Source organism: Pinus tabuliformis, chromosome 3_2, assembly GCF_031772625.1.
Source record: "Pinus tabuliformis cultivar Carrire ecotype Pingquan chromosome 3_2, CPIR1, whole genome shotgun sequence".
Classification (NCBI taxonomy): domain Eukaryota; kingdom Viridiplantae; phylum Streptophyta; class Pinopsida; order Pinales; family Pinaceae; genus Pinus; species Pinus tabuliformis.
Window position 1 is genome coordinate 426,679,770 of NC_142302.1, and position 24,543 is coordinate 426,704,312.

Below are 24,543 nucleotides of genomic sequence, written 5' to 3' on the forward strand. Positions count from 1 at the left end.
TATCAAGCTATCCATGGGAGAATATGTATTGACTAGCCCAATGCTTTCCATTCTAATGGGAGGTGCTGATGTTGTACTAGGAGTCCAATGGCTACAATCCTTGGGTACAATAGCTTTTTATTTTCAAGAACTTTTCATCAAATTTTCTACGGAAGGAAAGGAAGTTGAATTAAGGGGTATTGCAGGGAAACCAGGAAAGATAATCAGCTCTAATGGTATGACAAAGCTTCTAAAAAAGGAGCAAAGAGGTGTAATTGCACAATTATGTTCGCTAGATGTTTCCACATCGGAATCATCTATTTCTCCAGATCTCCAAAAAGTCCTCGACAATCATTCCAAGGTATTTGAGATTCCCAAAGGTCTCCCACCTATGCGTGATCATGATCATGCTATTCATTTGATTCCAGGAAGTGTTCCTCCAAACATCAGGCCGTACAGATATCCCTATGTCCAAAAAAGTGAAATTGAACGTATGGTTGCAGAAATTCTAGAGGCTGGTATAATTCAACCGAGTCAAAGTTCTTTCTCTGCTCCAGTAGTATTGGTGCACAAGAAGGATGGATCATGGCGCATGTGTCCGAATTATAGGGAGCTGAACAAGCTCAATATTAAAGATAAGTTCCCCATTCCTGTCATTGATGAATTACTAGATGAATTGCATGGATCAATTTACTTCACGAAGTTGGATCTTCGTTCGGGGTATCATCAAATCAGAATGAAGATTGAAGACATTCCAAAAACAACATTTAGAACTCATGAGGTTCATTATGAATTTTTGGTCATGCCTTTTGGCCTTACCAATGCACCTTCAACATTTCAAGGTTTGATGAATTCAATTTTCAAACCATTCCTTAGAAAATTTGTGTTAGTATTTTTTGATGATATACTAATCTACAACAAGTCTTGGAAGGATCATGTTGAACATGTTGACAGGGTGCTACAACTATTGGAGGAGAAACAATTATATGCAAAAAGATCCAAATGTTTCTTTGGAGTCAAGGAGGTGGAATATTTGGGTCATATTGTATCTCATGAAGGAGTTAAGGTAGACCCTAGCAAAATTAAAGCCATTAAGGAATGGAAAATCCCCAAATCCATAGAGCATCTGTGAGGATTTCTTGGGTTGACAGGGTATTATCACAAGTTTGGTAAGAATTATGGGAGAATAGCAGCACCTCTAACAATATTATTGAAGAAAGATGCATTTTCATGGACTCCGGAAGCAACAAAGGCCTTTGAACATCTTAAAGAGGCAATGTGCCAAGCACTGGTCTTAGCTACACCGGACTTCACAAAAACCTTTATTGTGGAATGTGATGCTTCAGTAAATGGAATTGGTGTTGTTCTAATGCAAGATGAAAGACCCATTGCTTTTGAAAGTCATCCAATCAAGGGAAAGTTTTTAAGCAAAGCTATTTATGAGAAGGAAATGTTGGCAATACTCCATGCACTTAAGAAATGGCGACCCTACCTAATGGGAAGACACTTCAAGGTAAAAACGGATCATGATAGCCTTAAATACTTTTTAGAACAAAGATTATCCTCTGAAGAGCAACAAAATTTGGTCACAAAGATGTTGGGTTATGACTTTGAAATCATATACAAAAAAGGGAAGCAAAATGTGGTGGCAGATGCACTCTCAAGAAAGGATGAGGATGTGGAAGCATTGTTATGCACCATTTATATTATCCAACCAGATTGGGTAAATTAAGTAAGGGAGGAATGGAAGAATGATGAAGAAGTTTGGGCACTTATTCGAAAGCTACAACAAGATTCCAGTACGTCTGATACATTTAGCTGGCAAAATGATTTGTTATGGTACAAAGATTGCTTATACCTCTGTAAGAATTCCCAGCTAAAACAAAAGATTCTTATGGAATTGCACACTTCTCCCTTAGGAGGGCACTCAGGATTTTTAAAAACTTACCACAGGATTAAGAAGGAATTTTTTTGGGATGGCCTTAAATCAGATATTCAAAAGTTTGTGGCAGAATGTTTGGTTTGCCAACAAAATAAAGTTGAAACAATTAAAACACCGGGTCTACTACAACCTTTATCCATTCCAAGCCAACGTTGGGAGGAGGCTTCAATGGAGTTTATCACGGGTTTACCCAAGTCTGAGGGAAAAAGTGTCATCATGGTGGTAGTTGATAGTCTTACCAAGTATGCACACCTTTGTGCATTATCACATCCATTTAAATCCATTACATTTTCTACTACATTTATGGAAACAATTCAAAAGCTACATGGAAACCCAAAGATTATTGTAAGTGACAGAGATCCCACTTTCACTGGAAAGTTTTGGACAGAATTATTTTCTTGTCTTGGTACTCAGTTAGCTCATCTTATCATCCTCAATCTGATGGGAAAACTGAGATAGTAAACAAATGTTTGGAAGGCTATCTTCATTGCTTTGTATCTGCTAAACAGACACAATGGGTCAAATGGTTGCCTCTGGCTGAATGGTGGTATAACACTTCCTTCCATACAGCAACAAAAATGACCCCATTTATGGCACTTTATGGGTATAAACCACCATCCATCACATCATATTTAAGAGAAAATTCTAAGGTTCAGGCAGTGGAACATCACATCTAACATCAACAATAAGTGCTCCAACTCTTAAAGGATAACCTCGTGTTGGCACAAAATAGAATGAAACAACAGGCAAATCAACATCGCAGTGAAAGAAGTTTTGATGTAGGTGATTGGGTATTCCTACGGCTACAACCATATAAGCAAATGTCCCTAAAGCAGGCTAAGAAGGATAATGAATTATCACCAAAGTATTATGGTCCGTACAAGGTGTTGCAAAGATTGGTACTATGGCATACAAATTGGAGCTTCCTGTAGCTTCTCGATTGCACCCAGTTTTCCATGTTTCATGTTTAAAGAAGGTTATAGGCGACAAGCTCCCAGTTCAAACAATATTGCTAGAACTCGACAAGGAAGGAAAAATTATATTGGAACCGAAAGCAGTCACAGAAAAAAGAACTCGACAGCTAAGAAATCAATCAATTTCAGATTATCTTATCAAGTGGAAGAACTTGTCCGCTCAAGATTCCACATGGGAGGATGAGAATTTTATGCAGAAGTATCCAGAACTACTCAAGCGTTGAGGACAACACTTTTTTGAGGGAGAGGGGCATGCTGGGTCCCTATAATACTAGTGATTACCCCATTACTATTGTAGTTATACCCCTTATTTATATTGTTGTGCCCCTATTATCCCCATATTGTTATTTCTGTGCCCCATAGAATCCCTCTATTGTTATTTTTGTGGCTTTATATTATTATTGTTAGGTCGGCTAGATTATATTGTGACTCCTTAGACTCCTATATATAGGAAGGAGGTTTTGTCATTTGAATCATCCAAGAATTGTTCATTTATGTAATGTAAAGGAGGTTTCCCCCTCGAAGAGGCTGAATTCTAAGGCGTTGATCTATCTTTTCTATCTATTCTTGAGCTTGTTTCATAACAGGTTGATAGTAAAATTTTAATATAAAGTTGTTTGAATGCACAAACATAAGTTAGATAAGATAACATGGCTGAAAATTTGCATGATGGATGCATGGTTTGATGCTTTTAGAGGTTTTGCATATAATTTCATGAATATGTAGAAATGAAAGTAAAGTTGCATTTACTTGGTACATTTTGCATTCAATCATTCTTATAATGTTACTAGATGATTCTTAGTAAATGGCTCAACCAACCAAAATAAGGAATTAATAGAGCAGTAACAATGCTCGGCTCAACCAACCACAATCATAAATTAACAGAGTACTAATAGAGCAATAAATCCTCGATACAGGTCTACATAACATGTAGTATAAATATAACTTTATAACTCAATACAAGACCTAATGTGTATCGCTTTCACATCATCACATTCTTAAGAATGTATAACTTAAGAGTGCACAAAAAGAAATGATAATAATGTACACTTGAAGTCTAATTTCTCAAAGATGAATCCAAGTACAAGAAATTGTTGGGCATTTCAATTAAAAAAATTCTAATGGAATGCCATTTTCAGTAATGATTAATTCTTGGTTATCTTTTGACATTCTCCATTTTTTAACTTTTAATTCTTTTTTTGATTGAACTTCTATCAACTTCATGCATGCTGCACACACCAAGTGACTATATTAACAACTTATGTCATTGGGCTGATAGCATTGAAAGTAAACATTACTCTCCGTTTGGTGAGTTTCTTGGGAAAAAATATTCGTTCAGTATAATAGACCCTCTTTCTTATATAAAACCACTATCATCATAGCAGTCCAATAACTTCATATTTCATTCATTGCACCACATCAAATAATACTTTACATTTTTTATGTTGTTAATGTGTGCAACTACATCAAAAATATCTCCTGCACAATAAAACAAGTGTAAATATAGATCATAATTAACATGAAATTAACGTTATCAATATGGACTTGATTTTATTATCTATCTCTAGGTCTCTCTATTTTAACTATATCTAGATACTTGTATGCATTGGTCCATCTCTTCGAAGCTTGGAAATAACATTTTCCCCTTTATATTTACTTATGTATGTTGATAGGTTTTACATACATATTGCTTTCACAATCATCATTGGATTGTGTGTCATCTATGCAAAAAAAACAAAAACAAGAATATTTTCATTTATCAAATGTAAATGCATTTCAGTAATCCTTTTTGTTTTAATTGAATGCAATTTTCAAGTGTCTTTTACTATTGCAGCTTCACATGTAATTGTTTTATCTACATCTTTGACTCCAATATGCCAAAAATACCTATAATAAATTCAAACAAGAATTTAAATATGTTATTTAAAATACAATTTATATATCGAAGATAATCATCCTCATACTATTTAAACTATATAATTTATAAATGTTTAAAATTAGAAAATTAATAAAAAAATATCATACCTTAAAACTATATACAAGTAAATTTGTATATATGTACATACCTCTCTACCTCCCTTGATGGGCTAGTCTTATGGCTCCGTATAGCATCGCACCATTTAATAACTTGTACAACTGGGGCAAGTCTGTTTGCAGAGTGGTCCATTTAATATGTTCAAAGTGCTCATTTTACACATGCCCCTGCACCATCATGTTCTCCTTTTCCATGACCAATCTTGAAGAAATGACAACAATGTTTAATGTAGGTTTTCTTATGAAGATGACACAACAAAAATAATGATCGTTAATATTTGAATCGATTGATGCATCCATCTGACTATATCTATTGTTCATTGAATTTTATTCCACAACCTTTCAATGAGTCATAAATCTTATCAGAAGAATGTTGTACAAATTGTGTATCATGTGTATGATCATCGTTGATATAAAAGTGATAATCTTGAATAACATGTTGATTCTCACTAGTGCTTTCTATATCATGAACATTTTGTTTAGAATATCTATATAGAATATGGAAAAGCATAGGGACTTGGTCAGAATGATAATATTCATGAGAGTTTGTAGATTTCTGTGGTGAGAATTTTGAGATTTTTTAGCCAGATTGTCCACAGTCTCCATTTTTCAGTCTACATTTCGAGTCTATAGCAAGACACATCATCAGGACCAATGTGCAAAGAAGAGAAAGGAGAGAGGGAATAAATAAGGGAGTGAAACAAGAAAGGAGGAGGAGAGTTGACCAACAAATCAAGAGAATGAAGAAATCCCTAGGAAATAAAAACTACAACAAATCATGAACGCAATATCTAAATTTAATATAAAAATGTTTAATATTAAAAATTAATTAATTTGTTTTTCCATAATTTTTATTAATGTTTAATTTGTCATAAGCATGAACTCATTATCTAATTTTAATATATATTTTTTTAATATTTAAAAATTAATTAATTTGTTTGTTAATAATTTTTATTAATTTTGTATTTGTTATTTTCATAGATTATTAAATATTGTATATAAGGATTAAAATAATACTTCAAATTATCATAGTCTTATTTGATTAGGAATAAATATGAAAAGATAAAACTAAAAATAATAATATTTTAATTATTAGTATACATAATACAATTATTAGTAATAATTTTCACATTACTAATAAATGCTTTGTAACACTAATAATAAAGTTAATTATTATTAATTTATAGTTTAATATTAATTATAATTAATAAAATAATAGGTATAATAATTATCAATTTAGGAATGATTTTTAATTAAAGGGAAACACAGGGTTGTAGTCACATAAAAAGGAAAATATATGAGCAGGATCTGTATGGAGGGTGTTGAAAAGGAAAATATATCAGCGGGAGTTGTATGGAAGGCACTAATTGTAGAAATTAGGACCGAATGTGTCTCAATAGATAGGATGACTAGTATATGAAGGGTGCGGGAAGATAAAAAAAATGGAGAGGAATCATACTGCGAGGGGGACGGATAGCGATTAATGGAGAAAAAAGGGGGGCCTTAGGGAAAGAGGGATGGAGGACAAGGATTATATTTTGGATATACGGCAGAGTAAGGGAATCCAATTTCTTCCTACTTATAAACCCCCATCCCTATTGATATTGTGAGGATGCTTAATGATTTCAAGGGCTTCACTTTGTATTTCATTTTGTGCAACAAATGTGTAATTCTCTGCGAAATCAACTGTTGATGAAATTGACCCTGGTGGAAAAATTTAAGGGGATTTTTTGAATTGTAGGTCCTACCATCGAGATTTGTGTGAATGGTTTGTGTACTTATAAATTTATGTGTCAAATTTCTTAAAAAACTCTATCACGGGAATTTCTTCTTCTCATAAATCAACCCTTCTAACACTTTTACTATTATTTGAAGTAATTGATATATGGATATATTCATACCTCTTCCATTTCACTTTTAGGTTAGACAATTATTGATCATTTATGTCAATATAATATTTGTCGTGAAATAAATTCAAATTTCTACAATGATCACATTTTTTTACCACCAACACATTTCTTTTGGTAAAATAATTCATGAATTTCTCTTGTGCATAGAATTTCAGATATGAAACCATGGATAGTGGAAGTAGGAGGTGATTTTTTCCAAAATGTTTTACCAAAATTAAAGAAGGTGTCATAATATAATTGAAATTCCACATGATAATGACAACAACAAGTGTCGCATACAACGATAGGATTAACATACGATGGTTTTCGTTGCACAAAAGTACTGATTGAGACATTAATTCTTCAATTCTCTTCTATGAACTTATTGAAAAACTGTATCTTAGTGGTGTCCAAGATATGTTTCGCATGTTCTTCATAGTGATTTATTCCTATTCTTCATCACATCATATCCCTTGCTTTTGGTGAAACACGTGAATTTTTCATCCAATATTCATATATTATTTTTTGAACATCTTCTCCAAGTCTGTCTTTGTATTGTTTCCTACAAATAACTTCTCAACAAGTGAGCTCAACATTTACATCTATGTGCAATTGAAATTTCCTATTTTTGTGCAATGTTTTTCGTGAGGTCCCTAATATTTTTGCCATATATTTTACCAAATGATTTTCTTTAGTACTTGATAAAACCATTTCCATTTGTATTGCTCTATGTGCTACTACATCATTTTCTTTCTAGATCTTCTAATTATTTTTAGAGAACTATTTATATTTTGAATCACATTTTCCTTCACCTTTTTATATTTCATTGATTTGTGAATACCCAATAGAGTTGTAGCATCTTTTAATTTCTTTGATGCTAGGAGGCCTCACAAATGTTGAGCTTGAAATGCCACACTTTCATCTTTGAAGAACTTCTCAATAATGACCTTAACATGATATCGTATAACATGGCCAGCATTTTTATCTCCATATATGTTTGTCTCAACATTTTTTAACACCTCAACATCGATATTGATTCCATATGTACATATGAAAATTAAATGTAAATGGGTATAAATATTCATTAAACAATTAAGCTTAAAAAATAGAGTTTGGATGAAATTGAAATTAATAAATATGTACAATTTCTATAATACACATGACATATATATATATATATATATATATACATAGTAGGTGGTGATTCAACTTCTTCACTTGAATCTCTTTCAATATCTTCAACAACATCATCAATCATTGGTTCATTATATTTTTCACTTTTTCTTTCAACATTTCCAATCTCATCATCAATGTTATGAGGAATATGTTACTCTATTTACATTGCAAAATATTTTTCAAATTAGTTCATCAAATAAAAATTAAATTTCTCAACTACCGACATTGTAATCATGTACTTCAACTTTTCATTAATGTAATATGTACCATTCATGGATTCATACCTTTCTTTTGAGAATCCTACGTGCTATGTAATTTACCATCCCATGCTAGGAAGGAAGGGCCCTCCTTAGTACAGATCATTGGTTAGAGAGGTATTGTAGAAATGTGTTTATTTCCTCTCAATTATCCTTCATTTTTTATTTACTACTACTGTTACAATCTTTTTCAAGAATTCAGTACTTTTGGAATTTTAATCTTCATTATTGTGTAACAACATAGGTCCTAAATCATTCCCTTCATTATTTTCATGTTTACTTCATTTTTGTTGGAAATTCTTGGTTTGTTTATTTTATTGAATGAGGGTTTCATAAATCTATTGAGTGTTAATTGTTTCCAAGGGTGTTCTTTTTTGAATCAGAGTGATTGTGTGACAGAGTGATCTTTATTTTGCAATGGGTTATGTTCCTTTCTAAGAGCCTGAACAACAGTTGGAGTTTAATAGAAGGCGTGTTTTAGTTGCTGAGAGCGACATTACAATGATTTGTTTTAAGGTTTTATTATCACTAGTTTCCATATGTTCCTCCAAATACTTTGCGCAATAGCCTTCAAACAAAAAGCCTACCTAGATTGACAATTAATGTGAGAGCTGGATTAACTATTCTAAGTTAAAAGGGAAATTGATGTACCCAAAAATATGGTCAAAGTAAGTTAGAAACAATTATTAAATAATTATTTAACAATTGTTTCAAGGGAGAAAAAAATAATGGTTAAGGAATAACAAATAAATAATGATTTAATTAATTGTTCCTCTAGAAAAGGTACCATTATTCCTGAAGAAATCATTATTTATTATTCCTTAAACACACTCTAGCAAGGCAAAATGGCTGGAGAAAAAAAGAGTGAGGGAACAATTCCTTCACTTGCCAATTGACTGATAAAGGTTTGGGTGGTGCCAAAGCTCCTCAGTGGGCAAGATTGATCTAGGTGGATCTCCAAACATCAGTGGCATGGAAAAGTCTCAAAACACAAAGTGGTGGAAAGATTATTAACTTAACATCCAATTGAAGTTCTCATCACCCTGATTCCAATGGTACAAACAGTACTCCAATCGAGTCCAGATGAGGAAGATATAGGCAATCAAAGTTGAGTTGACTTCTTGGTGACTCGGCAGGATTAACAAAGACACAATTTGAAATTTTCTAGTGGACGGAATCCAACCAACTTTGGCCAGATTCTGAGAAAAATTATCCCCTGGTTAAAACAACTCATTTCGTAAAAACTTGAATTTTCAAAAACGTGCTGGTTGTTTTAGTTAATAAAAAAAAAATTAAAAAAAGGATGGCAAACCACCAACCCTGCCACCCCAAAACTGCAACATATATATGTGGAGGGCGGGCCACTACCAGTAACCCCTCCCATGGAATATTTGAAAATGGCACGGGAAAGGTGGGCTAGCCCTTAGGGCGCAGACCCAACCTTCCACCCACCAACTGCTTTTTTTTAATTAAAGATTTTGGTATGTAAAAAAAGGAGGAGGCAGGGCTTGACCGCCCATCCTCCTCTATAACAAACTGATTGTAAACCAACTCACCAAATGGAAATCTTATGATTTCCACCCATTGTTTATTATTTAAATGGAGTTTATCAGTGCAACCAGACGGAGGAAGGAGTGCACACAGTTCGAGGTAGATTTTTGTAGGAGGACAAAATTTTCACTTTGTGAGATTTTGACAAATTTTATATGGTTTCATCATTTCTCGATGCCACGAACGCAATGGTATTATCTGTTTCTCTATTAGAGTTTTGCATTTTTAAGCCATGCTTGTACTCTTCTTTCTCATGCCACTTAATGAATGAAGGCCTCCTCATTGATCGAGCAGGGCCCAAGAACGTAGTCCAAGTCAGATGAACTTCGTTATCAAGTTTCTTGTCTTCCTTCATGCTTTCTGTGTTTCTCCTCTTCTCTCATGTGCACATTAAATTTCTATGTTAAGATACAATCATGCATGTAATTATTTAACACATCTATAAGAAAAATATTTTGGAGCACTTAAAGAGCTAAATCACTTCTTGGTCACTCTCTAGTCATGTTTTGTCCACAACAATGGAGGAACCCTTCAACAACATTGATAAGAGCTTCTTAAGACACCCCCTTTATGGTTCATTCAGCCAAGGATACGACTAGTGGGAAATGGATACTACTAATGGGAAATGCATGGGTTGAGCTCAAGATGTTAAATTAATGATCAAGGCTATTTCTCCCCTAACATATTCATCATGCTTGTCCCCCACTCAATTCCATACAAATAACCTGGCATAAAGAACACCCAAGCATTCTTTCAAGGACTTTCTCCATGTTCTTGAGCCCAAGAAGATTCAATAATATCTCAACGCACTTCCTTTCCTTCCTTAACCATGGTTAAGGACCCATTAACCATCCTCTATGTCAACCTTTTCCTTATGCCCATATCCAAATTCTATGTCAAAGACACAGTAAATAAGCTATATTTTTTGTTTGTATGTGTTGTTGGTGGTAGTTGAGTTGAAGAAGTTGTTTTTAGCAACTAAGGCTCAAGTTGTTTCCTTCCCTAACCATATTGTTTGAGCTAACGAATGTTCATTTAGGGCTTAAGCCCCTTATCTCATCCTAACCTTGTTTAGGCATCAAGACCTGATTTTGTTTATATAGAGGAATACATAAATGATTTTAACAATGTGTACACACTTTCAAAATGAAAGCACACACAAACACACACACACAAGAATTCTCTCAAAGATGAAAAATTCTTTGGAAAAATTACACATTCTTTTATAACATAATATGTGGAGGGAATTGTGGAAGCATGCATGGATGTTTGGAAAATGCCAAATAAATACAAATAGAAATGAATGTTGGATTCCATTCCCATATTCCCCTATCCGTGCTTATGACTGATAGACATTTTGGGTATCAACACGACCAATATTGAGTACAAAAATAAATAAAAAAACAACAGACTTAAGAACTCCACAAGATAGCCAAACTCTCTTGCTGCAACATGATACCATAAAAGTCATATCTCGATTTATACACCATCCCATAACATTTTATAGTGCAATGCGCACTATCCATGGAGTGTTTATCATATAAGTGGAATATGGGTTCCATTTCATGGTCTTTGGCATCACAAATTAGTCTCAAGTCCTTAATCATAGTATAGTAAAGTAGATAACAAACTATAGTGCTAATAATTCCTTTTTAGGCTCAAGAAGAATTGATAATTCATTGAAACGACACATATGATCATTGAATGGAATAACTCACATCTAGGAGGGATATAGCCACCATTACTATGTTAGTTATGAACCAAGAATATGTCTTAAGGTCTAACATGGTAAGCACCCAATAACATAGATATTGTAGAATGATAATTTAATCTCCTTGATATTTGTGTTATAAATTTTTGTTTGATTATCAAATTATTTTCATGAATCATATATAAATCTTGAAACCCTCTCATATACTCATTGTATGCATCTACTATAACCATGTCAAATTTTACTCCATACAATAAAAAATTGAAAAAATTTCAGCATTGTCTCCATTTAGAAGTTACTCTATGCCGGGTCAAATTAAAGAATAATTTCCACTAATTGGTAAATGTTATGTGGCAGATTGGTACTTATGGTTTAGCCCACAAGTGGTAACAACAACCTTGAGATCAGTGATAATTAGTTCCTAGCCATCAATTTTTGACTCATGGGGACTCATATCCTTAGAGACTGGAAGTGGGAGCATAAGAGACATATAATAAATTATGTGTGATTAATTTAGGCATCCTAGGATTTACATATAAATGGAAAGGTAAATTTCAAATGAAACCATGAAAAACCAAAGTTATTTCACATTATTCATTATGCTAACTCACTAATATTTTCTAACATGAACAAAAACTAAACAATTTTCCAGTACTAACTAAAACCAACCATAGCCACCACATAAGAAAAATATATATCATGATAATGACAGTAGATATTAATAAATAATTTATTCTTCTTGACATTTGTGTTATAAATTTGTCATTTTATTGTATAACTCTTTATGTGAGTCATATTTGAGTCTCAAAACCTTCCCATTCCATGAACATATGCCTCTACTATAACCATATCAAATTTCAATACATACAAGAACAAACTAAAAATATTTCAATGCCATCCCAATTCATAGGTCACTCTGTGTAGGGTCAAATTAAAGAATAATTTCCACTAATTGGTAAACATTAAGTGGTGTATTTTCCATTAGGGATAACCCTGCAATTGGTAACAATAAGCTTGAGATCAGTGATAACTGGTTCCTAGCCATCACTTTTCCATTCATGGGGAATCATATCCCTAGAGATTAGAAGCAGGAGCATAAGAGAATTATAATAAATTATTTGTGATTCTTAAGGAATCATTCCTTTCCATATAAATAGGAAAGAAAATTTAAAACGCAACTATGCAAAACCATAGCTATTTCCATTTCTTCCTTAGCTTAACACATTATGCTTGTTTAATAAGAACAATAACTAAGCACTTTTATAGTACTAACTTAAAACAACCATAACCATCACATAAAAAAAATCCATACCATGATAGGGATAGTAAATCATAAGAAATAATTTCATATCGTTCACATTTATATTACAATTTTTTATTTTTTTTTTTTTTATTTTTTTATGGTATTTTTATTTCTGTGAGTTGTATTTGAGTCTTAAAACCTTCCCATACTATCAATTCATGCATCTACTATAACCATGTCAAATTTCAGTGCATATAAGCACAAACTGAGAAAATTTCAATGTTGGCCTCATTCATAGGTCACAGTGGGTGGGGTCAAATTACAAAATAATTTCCACTAATTGGTAAATGTTAACTAGTGGATCTGTCCTTAGGGGTAGGCCCACAAATAGTTACAATAAACTTGATATTGGTGATAATTGGTTCTTAACCATCAATTTTGCATTCAAGGGAACTCATACCCTCAGTGTTTGGAAGTAGGAGCATAAGAGACATACAATAAATTATGTGTGAATCATTCAGGAATAATTCCTTTTCATAAAAATGGAATATAAAATTTCAATTAAAACTCTACAAAACCAAAGTTATTTCGTATAATCCACCTACCCGACCCTGGTAATGTAAATATATAAACAAATGTTAGCTATGCTATTGAGCCATATACATGTGATTAATAAGATAGTGAGCTAAGGTTATTTTTTGGGACTTGAATGTCAATATATACATGTTTATATATTTTTGGGGCCAAATTTCCCATGGATATATGCCTTTAGAGGTTGTGAGACCAAATAGCCTAGAATTGCAAGCATAATGTAAAGCTATATGTATATTAATAAAATAGGCTAGCTGTAGACCAACTAAACATAAAAGGGTATGGGAAGAACTCAACACTAGGAAAGGTGGAAACAATTCTAATGTGTTGATTTTGGGTGAAAAGGAACTAAGTCCCTAGTGGAATTGGAGTATTCCACATGGAAATATAAATCCATGCATATATAAAGTGTTAAATGTGTCCTAGATAGATAATTATTGAATGTTATGGATTTCATTTTTGTTAAGAACCAACTAGTGAGTGTTGGGCTTGGACTCTGGAACTAATTGAAGATATCCCAATTTTTGGTGGCTGGTGAGTGAACCCTATGCTTGAGCTCTATAATTGATTGAGATTTGTTTCAACTTAGGTCTGCAAGGTACCTGGAGACTCAAAGTGTAGTAAGAGCTCTTGGAGCGATGATTACAGAATTTTTTAGGTCGAAAATGGGCCTCGAAACAAAAATGTGCAACCAAAATAAAATTTAAAAGAACCAACAGGATTCAATATGATGATGTCAACCATGGGGGATGATTCACCATTTTTGGACTAAAAATGTATAAAGATTAAGAAAAACAAAAAAAACTACTTCTTCAACTCATATTTCCAACATAGATCTATACAGTTTTACTCAAATTTCTTGGGGAGCACTCATTAGATGCGTAATTTAATTCATCATCCAAGTATTACCCATGCTACATAATTTTGATGGACTCTGCTACATGAAAAATGATAAATACATGAAAATTGTTATTACAATTATGTTTTCTCATGTATTTCTTGTTTTTCATGTAGCAGGATCTATCAAAAGTATGCAACATGGGTACTCCTTGGATGAGGAATTAAATTTCACATGCAACAAGTGATCCCACCATGAATTTGGGTAAAACTATAAGGAGATATGTTGAGAATATGAGGTGAAAATTATTTTTTTCTTTTTTGTCTAAACTTTTATGATATAATCTAATATTATTTTATTATTTTATACTATTCCTTAAGAGGCCCACTTTAGACCTCAAAAATTATATAATGAAAGTGAGGTTGTCTATATTTGGTAGTACGTCGCCCCTTAGGTGGTAGCAAAACCGAGGTACCACTGAGTGTAGAGAAACGATGCACCACTTCGGTGTAAGATGAAGGGCGGCACGAGCCTATGGGTTTCAGGATGGGGCTTATGGGGTTTGTAACTTGACCTAGTATTGGTTGTGTATGTGTGTAACTCAGTTTCATTTCTTCCCATGGAGTTGAAGCTCCATCTCGAGGGTGACCCATGATTGCAATTTTATGAACCATGTGGTCTATGGCTAGGTAGAACATGGAAGATCCACATCTAATTGGTCTTTTCAGATAAGTTCTCATGCGTATTTGTTTTATTTATGTTCCATATTTTGTAAATCCTTATTTATGTTTTTGTTTTTAATTGTTTCCATTGTTCATAATCATTATTTATTAGATGAATATTTGCCATTCATGAATGGTGCATCGATTACACATCTAGTTATCCATTTCATTTCATGGAACTATAATCCAAGGGATAAGTCCTCATCTATCGATATAACAGGTGATATTGTTGGAGTAATTTGTTAAAAGAGGAAAAACCTTTTATCTATTGATCTTAGAGGGCCACTATTCATAATTATACCTTGTTAGTGGTCCAATTTGGCTAGTCGTGAGTTGGTATGTATACAAATATTCCAATAATGAGCCACGACATGATGAATGATATTGATAACTATGAGCTTCTATAGAAATTTTAAAAAATATGGTCATGGTTGATGAGCCCTAGTATTGCAACAAGAATGTTGCAACTCTCAAGGATACCAACTTTAATTATCAACCCAGAGTTCATAAAAACTTAAGAGGTATCGACCCTAAATTTTTAGCCTACATTGTGTCCTTCCCTCACTGTCATGATGTAATGGAATGAATGTAATGAAATCAAATCCTAAACTAATTGCAGAAAATGAAATGCTTGGAATTAAAACCTTAACCTATTGCAAGAAAGAAAATACAAGGAAAGCAAACCTATTCTAATTTCATAAAGTAAATATCATGGACTAAATATAAATCATTACACTTCAAAGAGTTTAGATCCATTGATGGAGTTCATTGGAGGTGGAAATCAAGAAAATCATCATTGTATTATCCAATTAATAAAAGAATCCATTAACCCAAATTGTTGAGATGTTTTGCGAGTGTAAAAAGGAAACTCCTAAGTGGTGTTTATTCCTCGTAAACCATTGATTTAGATCCTAAGGGTTATGATTCAACCCTTAGAGACAAAAACCAATATTTTTGAGTGAATATGGGTAAGTATATACATGTTGGAAGATTTCTACACGAAGTTACAGGTGCTCCTACAAGAAGTTACACATTTTCTAGAGGATGATATCATTCAACGAATGACAAAGAAAATAAAATCAAAATTCGATGGGAATTTGTTTTATTGATTAGGATGTCTTAGGTATCCATTCTAAGTGGAACAACTCAAAAATACCCCTGTCAACACATGTTAAAAAATAACATAAAATTACTAGTCTAAAATATAGAAATTCAAGAACTAGTGAGCTAGTTAATCTATCAAATGCCTAACCTAATAGAGAGAAAATTAAATGGGATAAAATATTTTATTAACTATAATGTTTTTATGATATAATTCAAGTGGAATTAACTCAATCGAAGCTCATTAGTATCTTAAAAAATAGCATAAAATTACTACTATTTGCCACAAGGGACTTCGAGAAATTTAGATTTGGGAATAAGAAAACTAATATAAGTAGCTCAATGATTCCTATGACCTTCCAAACACTTTCTAAGGATTAAATAATTATTTTGATCCTGTAAAATAACTTAATTCAACCATTTATCCCAATACTACAACAAGAAATCATCAATACTAAATGCAGAAATCACAAAAAAAAAAGGAACAAGAGATGCATTTGAATAAGAAGTGAAAAGAAGAAAAGAAAATTATACAAAAGGGCTATGAGGCTCTTGGGATGGCCAAGCTCAAGTCAAATTAAATTCATATGAAGGAGACCAGGATTTAGAAGATGAAAATGGCACCAAACTTCATTATTTCCATCAATACAATTACACCCCTGCAAGAAATGAAAGTCAAGAAGTAAAAAGACAAGTTTTCTCCACAAGAAGACTAATAAAAATCAACCCATAAAGTAAAATTTGACTTGGTACCTATAAGAAATGATTAGGAAGAATTCCCCACGAAAGGCAGAAGCTTTCTCTTCCAAAATCCCTCAAATAGTGGATTTGGTTCCCAACATTAAGAATCTGCATTAAATGATAGGGAATGCATTCCTAGATTCTCTCAATCATTGGAGCTCCAGAATTTGTGCATGATTTCATGAAATATTGTTGATTTATTATTGAACGTTGATCCTTGTGTAGTAGGGAGCAAGTCCCTAAATTATCTCTCCCTCCAATCCTTCATAATCTACTCAATATTCTCATAATATTCTACAAAAATAAATAATATTAGGCACAAATATGAAATTATCCTTAAACTTTCCTAATGAGCATGTTAAAGTTAAAAATACATTATATAATGAAAAAACAGAGGTTTAATGTGCTGAAAGATGATGAGATGGGCCTTAATTTATGTCTAATTTAGAGGCCCATAATACCCCCCCCATTGAAAGTGTTGCTCATCCTGTGAGCAACTTAGTGACCTCATTGTGCCTCTTCATTGCCCTAGTGGCCTCTCTCTGGTACAGTCATGCCTTTTCCCCTTATTCATGATGGTTTCTTGGAGATTTTTTGGTTTTGAAAGGTCTTCCACATCCTTTTCCAATCCTTTGTTACCCTTTTCCACCATTTGGACACCTCTAAAACCCTCAAAACACTCTTAGATGAGATCCTCTAGCAATATAGAGCATCTTGTAGCAGACTTGTAGCATTATGTAGCACATCACAAAATCTATCAAATATTTACCAAAATTGAACCTCATGCTTAATTTTTACCTCTTAACATTCTATAACATCTTCTAGGCCTTCAACAAAAGCTAGAAATAGATTAGAGACCTCTTGGAAAGCCATTTTTCATCACTATAGTTTGAGTTCTATTTTGATGGTGAATTACTTCTTGCCTTTTGTTTCCTTCTTCTTCTATTTTTTGACCTAGATGATTGCTTAATGGGATTTAGAGTTCTCTGTTTTGATTAGGTCTCTCTTAGGCACTTCTATTTGGGTTTTTTAGCACAATTTGTCCATTTCTTCCTTCTTCCTCCTTGAGTTTTTCGTTTTGCTAATTTCTCTCTTCTCCATCTTCTTTAGCTTCATCTTCTCCTTCTTCTTGGCTGTGAGTTTTCTATGGTTATATCCACCCCCCGATAACCTTCAATAAAACTTTCTAAAGTTGGCAACGAAACTATGTATTTATGTTAGAAGTTTTAGATATTATCGTGTAATGAGGATTTTTACGATAGAGGAAAAAAATAGCTTTCTTATATTTCCTAGAGGAAGGACAATTTCATGCTCACTCAAAAATAATTGCAATTCCCCTTCTTATTAGGCTAAATTCAAGGAAAACATCCATTTTTCCTTCTTTTTTTTTTTATTTGTAAACATTTATCAGAAGTTTCCCACAGGTTGTACTACTGAAAAATGAAAAAAATTGGAGGCTTCTTGTTCACATATTGTAAGGAGAAATATGTATTTACCCTTGCTTTGGGTGTTGTCCTTTGAATCCTATAGTTTTTGAGTGAAATTCCTCAAAATCGAGGTCTTTTGTAGCATATTTTGCCTTCCTGTAGCATTTTTATTTTTCCTGTAGCACACAGACTGTCATTCCTATAGCAACCATGTATCTCTTGTAGCTACTATGTTTTCTCTTGTAGCAACAGAAAGTCCTCTTATAGCTGGTCAGTCCTGTCTCCGTAGGTGTTTTTTTTTCCTAATAGACTTGGGCTACTTCTCCTTAGCTTGGAGGGAGCTTATTCCTTCAATCTGCTCCTTATTTCCCTCAAATTCTTCCTTTTTCCTAATAGATTGATTGCTTAATTTTGATTAGGGTTTTTGAGGGAAGTTGAGACTTATGACCCATCCTTAGCTTATAATACCTCATTGCTTATGCATGGACAAAAAAATTCTAACCATAACACGCTCAAGAGATTTGGCTTATCCATTCTATGGTTGGTTGGAACATGGAAGTCCCATCCCGAGTTTGGTTTTTCCATCATTAATGAAAGGTTATTTCTCCTTGTATTTCTATCATAATTTTGATGAATTATATTTGGTTTATATGGTTGTACTTTCATGAGGATTTCTATTTTTATTATGATGGTTATATGTGTGCTTTATGACAACAACTATGTATGGATTTAAACATGTTTTTACTTGTAAATGAATGGATAATGTATCTATGGTTTAATCAATGCACTAAATTACATTAGGGAACAATGGTTCTTAGTGATTCTCAAATAAGTACAAGGTCCCTATGTTTAATTATGTTGGTTACACATGTAGATTACATGTTTGCAACATGTTTGACGAAATTCCTATCATGCCTAGTAAGGGTATGACTAAGGTCTTGTTTAACTTATTACTTTTGCATCATTGTTTCCCTATTCTTTTACTGCTCCAAATTTATCATTCCATTCTAGGAAGTGACTTGGGCTCTGGGCTTGAAAAAGTGGCTCAAATCTCAGGGACACTAGAAAAAACTGGAAAAATGAGTCTCTAGATGCTGGTAGGCAAGGCTATGAGAGCGACTATGGGTTTTTAGATATTTTCATGCCTACAGCATGAGAGCACCAGAGTCTTAAGTTGGTAAAAAATTTAGTAGGACCCAAGGGTAAGCTGTTAGAAGTCTTATTTTTTCCCGAGGGTTCTGAAGCTGATGTTGACTATATGTGTGTTATATTTCCAATGATTCCACTTCCTTAAGGTCAGATAGGAGGTAAAATCGAATCATAGTAGGCTCTCGGCGCATGTTTACCCTAATTGGCACGGTTGCTGGGGTAGATGTGGGAGGAGGGTGTTACAAAGTGGTAACATAGCATTTCTCACCCCTCAAACTGGGTGGGCTATGAGTGTGTCATTCATGCATGTTAGTTTCATGTGTGTCTGTTACACCTACATTGCATGTGCCTGTTGCATTTGCATAATGTTGATCATGGTTGTTGATGGGCCTCCAAATTAGACATAAATTAAGGCCCATCTGACCATCCTTCAACACATTAAACCTCTCTTTTTGCATTAGATAATGCATTTTTAACTTTAATATGTTCATTAGGAAGGTTTATCAATAATTTCATATTTGTGCCTAATATTATTTATTTTTGTGGATTATTGTGAGAATATTGGGCATATTATGAAGATTTTGAGGAGGATATAATTTAGGGACATTCTCCCTACTATAGGAAGATCAATATTAAATAATAAAACAAGGATATATTCTAAAATAATTTCACAGATTATGGAGCTCCAATGATTGAGAAATCTAGAAATGTGTTCCTTGTCATTTAAAGCAGATTCCTTGTATTGGGAACTAGATCCACTAATTAAGGGATTTTGGTGGGGAAAACTTCCTCCTTTCATGCAGAATTATTCCTACTCATGTTGTATAAGTACCAAGAGGAATTTTCCTCTGGGAATTTATTTTTCTTAGTCCTCTTGTGGAGAGAATCGTATTTTTGTAGCTCCACCGTCGTTTCTTGCAAGGACGTAATTGTATTGATGGAAATAATGAACATTGGCATCATGTTTAGCTTCTAAATCTTGGTTTCCTTCATAACACTATGATTTTCTTTGGGCTTGGCCATTCAAGGAGCCTCAAAGCCCTTTTGTATCATTTACTTTTATTCTTTTCACTTCTTATTCACATGCATCTCTTGTTGTCTTTTTTTCTATTTATGAATTTAGCATTAATGATTTCTTATTGTAGGATTGGGTTAAATGGTTGATGTTTGTTTTTTGTCAGGATCAAAAGCATAATTTCATCCTTGGAACAACTTTGGAAGTTCATAGTAATCATCGAGTTACTTGGAATAGTTTTCTTATTCCCAAATCTATATTTATGGACATCCTTTGTGGCAAATAATAGTAAAATTCTGCTATTGTTTACAGTATGCTAACAAGTTTCAATCAAGTTTATTCAACTTTAATTTTATCACAAAAAATTCTAGTTAATAAAATAAATACCCCATTTCATTTGCACTTGATTAGGTTAGGCATTGGATAGATTTACTAGCTCACTAATTCTCGAATTTATAGATTTTAGACTAGTAATATTTTGCTATATTTTAGCATGGGTTAATAGGGGTATTTTTTTGGTGATTCCACTTGTAATGGAGAACTAAGACATCCTAGACAATAAAAAAAAATCCCATCCAATTTGGATTTGATTTTCTTGGTCATTCGGTGATTTCTAGTTTCATGTATTAAATCTGCACATTCCTGTAGGAACTACAAGATCTCCTACAACAGCCTTCTAACATGTATATACTTGCACAAATTTACTCAAGAAGATTAGTTATTTCACCTTAGGGATGAATAAATACCCCTGTTTTCTAAATAAATTATTAAGGAAGACTAAAGACCACTTTGGAATTTCCTCTTTACCCATGCAACACATTTCAACGATTTGGGCTAATGGACATATTTATGAAATGGATAATACAATGATGATTGCTAATCCAATGAACTCTGTTAATGGACATAAACTCTTTGAAATGTAATTATTTACATTTACTTCATGATATTTACTTTATGAAATTAGAATATGTTTCTTTCCTTGTATTTTCTTTCTTGCAATATGTTAAGATTTCCATTTCGAGCATTTCATTTTCTACAATTAGTTTAGGATATGATTTTATTACATTCACTCCATTACATCATGATATAAAAGGATTGACAAATTGTGTGCTGCAAATATAGCTCTAATTCCTCTTGAGTTTATACGAACCGCGTGTCGATAACTAAAATTGGTAGCCTTCAGAGTTGCAACATTCTTGTTGCAATACCGAGGCTCATCATGTTTTGGTGTCGTTGCCAGAAAGGTGTCAAAATATGCATTGTTTTCTTCCCTATTTGATTCATTTATTTTTACCTTTTTCAAAAAAAAATTATTTTCATTAGGCATATTTCATTTCAATAACAGAAAAGTGCATTTCATTAGTTTTTTCGTTCAACCATAAAACCTAAACATTTCTCCAACACCAACCACCCCCCCATTTGTTCACGTGGTGTAGTAAGAGCCATATCACCATCCACTTTTGCAGTTAGAAGAAGAATATATGGCGAAGAATTTAGAATAAACTGATGGAGATGTTGACAATGACGAAGATCCTCTTGGATTCCCATCCAAGATACTAATGGTAGTGTGCACATGAAGAAAATCCCTCCATATTTTCTTCCAATATTTCATGGTCTAAGGTCAGAGGATCCGGAAAGCTTTCTCTTTGAATTTGAAATCCTTTATATATCTTATGGTTACTTACTAAAGACACAAAAATTCAGATTGTTTCTGGCAACATTGAAGGATAGAGCTCCTAAATGGTTCATGAGTATAGGGACTGATTCAATAATATCATGGAGTGTGATGCAAAAGATATTTGTAGAAAAATATAAATATCATGATCTTAAAGAAGAAATCCTTACAATGAATAAAAAATATGATGAGAGTCTAGAGGATCTAATATAGAGGTTCATGTATAATGTTAAGAGGGAAGACATACATCATTTAGGATTCGACACACTAAAAACCCTCTTACTTAGAACAATTAGGGATGAGTGGATTGATCTCCTTGATCTTACGAGTGGAGGTGATGTATACCAATTATCATTTGATGAAATTTGTGAAAGATGTAAACACATATCAAGAGGAAGGGCAAGAGTAATTGAGTCAACATCAAGATCAGTAAGTCAAGCTAAACTTGGAAATTTGCTTGATAACTTTAAAACATAAATGATTAGCAATCTAAGTGAACAAGTAGAAAGGTTAAGGATGAAAAATGAGTGAAAAGAAGATGTCGATATTTGTGTTTTCCATGAAGAATCACATGATGTTAAATATTGCCCCTCATTACCAAGGTTGAAGGAAGTTTACCCAGGGGACAATGGAGCAAGTCAATTGCCAATGCAGCTATGTTATGTAGCTCTAAGAGGACCATGGTAGCCTATCCAACCTAATATGATGCAAGAGCCTAATTCACAATTTCAAGCTAATGCACATCCATCTCAAATTAATTTTAACACAACCTTTCCTTGGGAACCGTGGCCATCTCAACCGCAAAACTAATATTGGAAATAAGGTTGGAAGGAACTAATGGAAGCCATCCACAATATGCTCATTATTTCCCTCAATATCCTACATACTCAACTCCATGTTATTCCTACCATCCACCTACACCTACACCACAACCAAAACCACATGCATCTCAAATATCCACTCCCACTCAACTTCTTGTACCACCATTTACAAACCCACATAATGAAGTAGCTCAACCCACTTACAATGCTGAGGTACAAAACTTCCAAACGTCTCCTCTTGATCTAAATGGTATTCATCTTAGCTTAGGAAGAGTGTCCCAAAAATAGATTCTCTTGGTATCATTGAAGGGCATCATGCAAAAAAAGAAGATTCAAATGAGAAGACCAAAGAATCATGGGCTGCATTGACAAAGAGAAAACATCAGAATCAGAGATTAGGAAAGTGCCCTCATGTTTACCATCAGATCCTTTATGGGTTCAAGAGAATAATCAGTAAAAAAAAAATATTTGAATATAATGGAAGAAGAAGACATCCAAAATGATTCAAATCAACAAGTGGACCAGGAGCATCACAACTAATTGAAATATGGTTTCGGCAAAGTGTCAAGTTGCAACAACTCACTCTTCTTCAAGAATTCCAAATCTCATCTCAATCAAAGAAGTTGGCATTTCATACTCAGGTACCTATCAATCATATATTTCAACCCTACACATCAATTTATCTATCATCTTGATTTGTAAGTGGCTCCATTGGAAGTATTCCTACACTTAAAAATGTTTTTTTTTTTCAAGTAGAGTAGGATAGGAAAAGAAATAAAAAAAAAGAAAAATAAGAGAAAAAATAAAATCTCAGGTGAAAACCTCGTTTGAGGTGCCTAGGCAGACCTATTAGTTGAAAACTTCATTGAGGTGGCTAGTAGGCCTAGAAGAAAAAAGAAGAAAAAAATAAAAATATTTTCTCCAAGTATCTCTCTCTCTCGAATGTAGGAGTTCTCCAACCTCCATAAGCAACAAAAACATGTTAGCCACCAAAAGAAACATTGATCAAAAGCCTAGTAAAAGGAAGTTAAACTTGTAATTTCTCCTCCTTTGCTCAGATGCTCCACAAGGACCAAGGCCATGCCAATCCATCACCCTCATCTACTTCCACCATCCAATCATCATTCCCAAGATTTTATTACTCATTTTCCTTGCTCTCCTAAAATTCTACAGGAAGATCCTGTAGTTATTAATATAGGAAACAAAAATACATAGAGAAGAAAGCTATTTTTGTCATATCTTGAAAACCATGCATCCGTTTGCAAATTTGTTTTAGCAAGAGATTCATATGGATGATGGTAACATGCCCAATCAATTTCAGTGAATTCCAGTTCATATTTTTTGAGAAATCGACCTCCATCACCTACAACCATTTTTATTTTTTTCGAGAATCGTACATCCATTGGGTAAAAATTATTTATGGGGAGGTGCATAAGGATCATGGAAATATGCTTGGAAAAATTCAGTTCAATCCAGTATACCATTTGGGAGATATGGGTTTAAAGATGTTGCTACAAGGTTTCCTCTAGTTACTACAGGATGTCCTAGTTTACCATAGAATGTCCTGGTTTTTTACAGGAAACTAGTTGAAGGCTATAGGAAGGTAGGGAAGGTGAAAGGAAGTGTTGGCAAGGGGTACGAAATTTGTGAAAAGTGTGGGGAAGGTGAACATCACCCATGACCCAACCCAACACTTGAAGAAGGTTG